Genomic DNA, 8,017 nt, shown 5'->3' with positions numbered 1-8,017 from the left:
GGACAGTTAAAGGAGAAGAACTGCTGTTTCTCAAGCAATCTTGTCTAGATATAGAGAGCAAGCAAGAATTGTCAGTGCCAAGGTGAAGTTCTGGGCTCGGTGGATGCTGGGAAATGGGTTCTCCATACTATTGGGACTTTGTATTTGTGTTCGTCAACATTCTGTTATTGTAGCAAAAACACCAGGTGTTGTCACCTTAAAACAGGGAAGGTTTGGGTCTTTTGTTTGTTTGGGACTTACAGTTTTTAAGGTTTCAGTCTGTGAATAATTGACTCCATTGCCTTTGGTCCCATGGTGAGGCTGAACATCCTGACAGGAGTGTGTGGTGAAGGGAAATTCTCACCTCACAGTCATGGATGTAGAAGACACTGGTAATTGGAAACCCTTTGTGACGTCATGCCCTGAGTGACCTCTGACTTCTCACCAGGTCTCAGTAGTGAAATTCAGATGAACAAGATCTCAACACATGAACTTTCGAAGGTCACACTACATCACAACTTTAGTAGAAGGCTTTCTTAGCCTAGGACATCTTTACTGCATTTGTTTGAATTTGCTAGCTTAATAGACCAAATATTCCTCACCGTTTTCTTTGGTGGGATAGAAAATATACTCCAAGTTCATAGTTGTTCATTACATTTATTTCTCTCCATGTCTGTGTGCATGTGTGTGGGAACACATACAGTTGACAGCGTGAAGAGGTAAAAAGACATTTTGCCCAAGATGGTTCTTTCCTTCCACCACACAGGTTCCAAGTGTGAAACTGAGGTCACCAGGCTCAGTGACAAATACCTTTGCCCATGACATTTGTTATGCTGACCCCACATTCAGAATTTTGAAGGAGTTTATACTATGGTGACATTTTGAAGAGCTCCATCTGCACTGGGAACGCCTAGCTTCTATTCAGGTGAAAGGCATGGCTATAAAATGTTTACACATGGCATAACTCAGACACCTGATTGTAAAGTGGAAACTTTGACAAGTGTTCTTTCTCTTTTATCTGATTTACTATGCATAACCTGTCAGATAGTACTTTATCCTCAAACTCAGAGGTAAGTACCTGGTATTATGTATGTGCTGGGACTTGCAATATATAAATTCTGTTTTATGAGCTACACAACTTAGGTCTTTGAAAAATCACTCTGGGTCCTGAAAAGGACCACCTGTTATACCAGAGAAGTGTCTAAAAGTCTGCTGGGAAGGCTAATTCTTTGTTTCAGGTGCAGTCATTTTTGATGAATGACAACAGCACTCATCACGCCAAGTGACCTGGAGTTCCTGTGCTGCCAGGCACTGCTGAACCTAGAGCCCAGAGGGCAATTCTGAAACATGAATGCCTGAAACAGAGTAGGCTCTGCACATCACAGGGGATCATTCTCATACTTTGTTGGTTTTTTTTTCTTGTAAACAGGTATTTGTTTGGATTTTTAACACAAAATACTCAAACACAGAAAGAAAAATATTCAAGCCAGTTACTCAATTTAAAATAAAACAGAAAACAAATCCAACTAACACATTTCGATTGACATTTCCTGACTCTGGCATAGATTAAAAAGCAGGAGACCTCAAACTAATGTTTGTCCCTCTGAAGAAATCTTATTTTTAAAAAAGTGACCAATCCCCTAAATCTGGCAAGTGATACAGAGGCCACAGTTGTTCTGGTAAATGGGGTACAAGTGGTTGCCAGAGTAGGGCCATCACCCCCAGCTGCTTGCTAGTGACGGTCATCTGAAGGCAAATCAGCCGGATCTGAAGGTAGGTCAGCCGGGACACCATCTGACTCTGGCCAATCATGCAGTTGGATTCTGAGGTCACACAGCCTGGGAGCCTTCCATTCCACATCTTCACTGGATCTCACCCATACACAGCGTCTTTCACCGGATGCTGAGAGGATGATAGGCTCATCAGGATGAGAAGTCTCTTCACTGATGGAGCCAGCACGGCCAGGCAGCTTATACAGGATCCTTCCACTGGTGGTGTCCCACACGTACACAAACCTGTCCGCTGAGCCAGCGGCTATCTTGCTTCCATCAGGTGACCAAGAAGACCACAGGAGGTTCTTTTCAAAGTTGAGCACATTTCCTTGAAATGTCTTAACACATCTCTCTTTGGGAGCAAAGGGCGGGACATCCCAGACTCGCACTGCATTGTCCATTGCATTGGACAAGTGATAAGACCCTTCAGAACTTAAACTCAGAATCTGCATGGCCTCTCATGGTATAGGTTAACTTATTTTGTCACAGGTCCCAAACCTCGATACCATTGTCTATTCCACTTGAGATAACCTGATGGTTTGTGTCATTGAAGGTCACAGCTAACGCCTGGTATGTTTTCTGAAATGTCTGGATAGCTGCTTTCTTGTGGATATCCCAAAGTTTAACTGTACCATCGTCGCTGCCAGTGCAGACAAGCTGTGGGCTCTGCCTGGCTGGATAACAGGAGTTCACAAGGAAGTATGACCCTTCAGCCTTTTAACCCTCTCACCTGTGCCACTATCCCACACAGCCACAGCTTTATCTGTCGATGCTGAGAAGAGCACGCTGCCATCTGTGTTACAATGCAGTTCCATTACTGCCTCTTTATGTCCCTTCAATGCAGTATAGATATCACAGCCACCATAGGCATTCCACAATGATAAGAGTCAGTCAAATCCTGAAGATGCCAAGGTGGATCCACTGGGGTGAAACTTGCAGCAGTATACTTCTCCTTCAGGTCCGGAGAGCAACATCACTGGGGCGTGAAGGTCCCGCCTGCAGCAAAACTCCTGGAGTCGCCTGCGGCTGTCAGGTTCCAGGGCCGATCCCTGGGGCTCCCAACAGGGACTCATGTTGTGGCCACTTGACAGGAACCACTGGCACTCAATACGCTTGTGATGTGGCTGCTGGATCATGGAGGTAGCCACGCCCCTGGTGCTGCCACTTCCGTTCTCATGCTTTGTAATGGTCACTCCCCTGGCGCCTCCACTTCCTCACTCCCCTGGCGCCTCCACTTCCTCACTCCCCTGGCGCCTCCACTTCCTCACTCCCCTGGCGCCTCCACTTCCTCACTCCCCTGGCGCCTCCACTTCCGTTCTCATGCTTTGTAATGGTCCCTCAGGCACCACTGGTCTCACCAGGTTGCCACAGGGAAGTCCAGAACCATTTGAGGCTCCAGATCCATGGCAAATGGAAACCTTGACTGACAGATCTGAGGTCCCTAAGACTACTATGTAGATTCATTTTATCAGCTATAAGAGAGGCCTTATTTTAACTCTTCCTCAATTATAGTTTGCCAGCTGATCTTCAGTATTTCACTTTCTAAGCTCTCAGAGGCAGCAGCCAATAGTTTTGCTATATTTCAGAATCACCTGGAGAATTTGTTTTTTTAGTTCTAAAGCCCACACTCCACATGTATGAAACCTAAATCTCCATGCCTGACATCAAGATATGCTTGGCTAATGTTTGTAAATGTTCTGAGGATCTTAAGCCTTACCTCAGCACCTGTTGACCAGGACAGGTGAAGACTCTGAGCTCTGAATTTTAAGTCATGCTCCAGTGAGAGGTATGGTAGTGGTTTTTCTTAATTATGTAATTGAAAGACATGCTTCATTTAAAAACTGAAGTGCAACAAGCCTGCTGAAGGTTAGCACACCCCTCAGATGGTTGCAGTGCCTGAGAAACACTGCTTGCTTCTTGAATGAGATGGACACTAGGACTCGAGTTTTAGGATAATGCTATACTCCACTTGTGTGAGTGTCTGTGGAGGTCAGAAGAGGACAAGTCATCCCCTGGAGCTGGAGTTATAGGCAGTTGGCAGCTGTGGGATATGGGTGCCAGGAACCCAACTCAGGTTCTCTGGAAGAGCAGCAAGCGCCCTTAACCAATGAGACATCCCTTCCTTCCGGGATAATGGTTCTTAACCTGTGTTGTACATTAACATCATGAGAGCCCTTAAAAATGGGTCCACACCTAGGTCTACCCAAGATAGTCTGACTTACCTGTGGCTTGTCCTTGAAATGCATGCTTGAAAGAACTGTTCCAAAGGGAAGTGTGTATATATGCAGGATTGAAAACAATGACCGCTGCTGCCTCGGTTTTCCTCATTCTGTATTCCATGAACTGTCCTCACCCAATAAAGCTTCCTCATGTGGAGTAATCTGGTCATTGTTTCACATTGGGAAAACTCACTGGAGGCTGTCTGGCAGCCAGAAAGCATGTTAGATCTTACAGTTACGGATGTTTTCTGATGTATTCTAATTCTCTCCAGCTAAACACTTGAAGGTATACTTACAAGTTGGTGAGTGTTGTACCCACTCAGAGAGGACCCCAAGGCTCCAAGGAGCTTAACGACATTGAATGCAAGTACAAGAAATTCTATTTATTTCCGGAAAACCAACTAGCTAGCTAGGGCTCAACTCTGACAGGAAAGTTGAAGCCCTGAGCCACAAAAGCAAGACATTTTTAAAGAAAAACAAGAGGGAAGGCAGAGGAATCCCAAGGTTGCAAGTCCCAGCCTGCAGGGTTCCCATGCTTATAGAGATTACTTAATATACCAGAGGTTTTCAGGAGACTTGAAGTCCTTGAGAAGAGAGGAGGAGGAGTCCTGAGACTGTAAATCTCAGTAGGGTTTCCATAGTTACAGAGATTACCTAGCATACTAAGTTTTTATATAAAGTTATCTCAAGACAAAGGGCCTTGAAAAGACAATGACTGCCTTTGGTTAGGTAGAATGAATTGGCACATCTGTGGTCTGGGATTCCAAGGCCAGAGCACATCCTACGATTGTGGGCTAAGGGAGTAGCTGCCCATGCGATGCTGCTGCATCTGCTCGTGGGTCTGAGCTTCTGAACACGTAAACCCCCCTCACTTAGTTGGGGACTTTTATTCCCCTTATTACGTTTCATCAGTCAGTGCTTGTCTTTGAGCAAATAATCCTTCATTCTGGTTTTCAAGCTGCCTACACTGCAGATCACCTGCAGTCCTGCTTTTAAAATGAGGTTGGGCCTAGGCACTCTGCATGTGGGCAACAGTTGTGGGACCCGGTCTGCTTGTGGGGCCCCTGGCAGCAAGACCAGGATCTATTCAGGTGCATGAACTGGATTTTTGGAGCCCATTCCCTATGGTGGGATGCCAAGCTCAGCCTTAATGTGTGGGGGAGGGGCTTGGTCTTGCCTCAACTTGATGTCCCAGGCTTTGTTGACTCCCTACCGGAGGCGGAGGCCTTACCCTTCCTGAGGATTAGATGGGGAGAAGGGGAGTAGGAGGAGGGGAAGGAAGAGGAACTGAGGTTGATATGTAAATTGATTAAAATATTTTAAAAAATAAAATGATGTCAGGATGCACACCCCTACGCTGGCTGTATTTTCAGAGGTAGTGAAAATTCTGATCAAGTGAAGGGTTCCACGGTTTCCTCTCCCAGAAGGGCACAGAAATGCCTCTGTTATCCAAGTGTCTTAGTAGGACCTTCACTGGGCCTTGGGACTTCAGAAAAGGTCAGAATTAATCACCCTTTGTGGATTAGTCCTACAAACTCCAGCTTCTTCTATCCCTTGGACAACTCTTTGTGAGATGAGTCCACAGAATACTTATAAATAGGGAGAACTGTATCCATTCTCTGTCATCACCTTAATCTTGGAAGGTACATCTTTGCCCAGGGAGGGCAGTACTTTTGCATATTGTATGCCAAAGGTCTCAGCTCCCTTCTCTTCAAATCTAGCAAAATTACATAGATTTACTATTGCTTTGTTGGTTTTTTTAAATGTTGGATGATTTTCAGTCATGTATATGGAGGAAAAAGAGAAAGAAAAGGAGAGAGGGAGGGAGGCTGGGAAGAAGGGTGGAGGGAGGGTATACTTTTAAGGTCTTTGAACAAATTCATAATTGCTATTTGGATGTCCTTGTCTTGTGCTTCATTCTGCTAAATTGCTTTTCTCGGGGCCTATTGCAATAGGGTTGCTGACTTCTGGAGGAGACATATCGACTGTTTTTCATGTTTGTGTTTTTTCCTGGGGTCTAAGCATCTGGGGCTATGACATTTGAAGTATTTCTTGGTATAGATATCTGGTCCTGTCTTTGTTGGGTGGGTGTTCCATTCTTTGGTTACCATTTTCCACTCTAGGTCCCAGCCAAGTGTGGTGGTTGTGGGGGTCCCCAATACCCAGCCAACTGTGGTACACATGGGATCTCTGGTAGAGAGCAGTACTTAGTTCCAGCCAAGTGTGGAGAGGGTGAGGTTCCTGGGAAGAGCTCTTCTGCAGCTTGACAATGAGTCACAAAGGAAAGAAGATGGGTGGAAATGATTGAATCTGACCAGGAGGCTGAGTCACTAGAGGAATGGGTATGGGCTATGAGAAGGGGCTCCTGCTGGTAGTCCACAGCAGGACTAATGGCAAACCTGAAGAAACCAGAATGAAGGTCAGGCAGGAACAAGAAGGTCCTCTACTTGAGTTTCAACTTCATGCAGCAGCCATGGGTTCTGTGAGTCAGTGAAGTCACAAAGGATTGCTAGAAAGAAATGCTGCAAGTACTGCTGGGAATAACTTGTGGGCCCCTAGGGCCTCACTAAGAGGCCAAGTGCCTAAGGGATGGGGATGGGTTTGGATCAGGAGGCCATGAAGATAGGCTGAAGCAAAAGTAAGAACAACTCTACAATATGATTCATATATGCACAGGCTTATAGATTTTTGATCAGTACTATTAGTTGATTAAAATCTACTATCATTGCATATTTAGAAATTAGTACAACGTTTTCTCAGATATAGACAGTTTAGAAAGTAAACCAAGTTCTTAAGAGGAGAAATAAATGTTTAGATACTTTTACATAATATAAATAAATAAATAAATAAATGTTTAGACACTTTTACATGACAGTGTATGAATTATATGATTCATAAAGCAATTTCAAAAGTCTGCATAACTAGATAATACACATAAGACTAATTAGAAAATGTGGATGATGAGTTTGGTTGCAAAAGTACATTTTATTGAGTACTATTTTGGCATTTTAGGATCTGCCAAATGTGCATTATAGGAAAACTTACCAGCAGGTGGTAGCACCAGTTAACAAATATGCCTCTAGTTCGCAAAGCAAGCAGTTTCCAATGGGTTGCTGGCTGCTATGTCTGACTATTGAATTGGAGCTTGCAAGCCTGATTCCTGACACAAGCTGTGTCACATTTGAGAAAAATTATTTGATCATGTAGTACTTAGACGTAAGAATAAGGAGAACAAATTGTTGGTAGATAGTATGATAAAGGGATAGTTCTGTCTAGAGCAGTCAGTTTTCTCTCTCTTCTTACCCTCTCCACAGCCTGTTTACTTTTTGTAGACTTAAAAGTGTCGAATGATTTTTTTTTTTTGGTTTTTACGAGACAGGGTTTCTCTGTATTGTTTCGGAGGCTATCCGTCCAGCCCGGCCTCGAACTCACAGAGATCCGCCTGCCTCTGCCTCCCGAGTGCTGGGATTAAAGGCGTGCGCCACCACCTCCCAGTCTCGAATGATTTTTTTATTGCTCACGTATTAACATTTTTGAACATTTTTTAATTCTGTTTCTTTCCATATGTTGTAAGCTGTTAAGAACTCTGGTATCATTTGGTCTGAGGAAAAGTAGTTCCATGCTCTAAGTGCTTTATGTGGTGACCACTGTTGCCTAGCGGGTACATGTTTGTATACTAAAGCAGAAAATCTTCAGTGTACAGGAGGAGAATCCAAATGCTATCCTCAAGGTATTTTGCAGAAGAAAACACCATCTCAGCACATCACCATATCTGGAGTACAGGAATATAGCAAACTGCACACTTACTTGTGTTTACTGAATATTTGCTTAGTGAGAAGAAATGGGTGACTGGTAGGAGAACTAAAAACCATTAATATATAGCCAGGCCTCCTAAATACGAGGGACTTGTTTCTTCATTCAACAGATTTTATTGGTCGTATACAATAGAACGAGCACTGTGCTGGGGGACTAGTTAGGCAGGACAGGCACACGTTTTAAATGTGTGCTTTCATGACTGATCTATAAGCACAAGGAAATGTGAATCAA

General features: G+C 44.1%; 1 pseudogene; it reads right to left on the bottom strand.

The window, feature by feature from the left end:
* Window positions 1–1,509: 1,509 nt before the first annotated feature.
* On the bottom strand, window positions 1,510–4,079 carry LOC101823182 (annotated as a pseudogene).
* Window positions 4,080–8,017: the final 3,938 nt, after the last annotated feature.

Source organism: Mesocricetus auratus, unplaced genomic scaffold (assembly GCF_017639785.1).
Source record: "Mesocricetus auratus isolate SY011 unplaced genomic scaffold, BCM_Maur_2.0 Super-Scaffold_6730, whole genome shotgun sequence".
Taxonomy (NCBI): domain Eukaryota; kingdom Metazoa; phylum Chordata; class Mammalia; order Rodentia; family Cricetidae; genus Mesocricetus; species Mesocricetus auratus.
The sequence above is the reverse complement of the archived record's forward strand: the minus strand, read 5'-3'. Positions and strand labels throughout refer to the sequence as shown.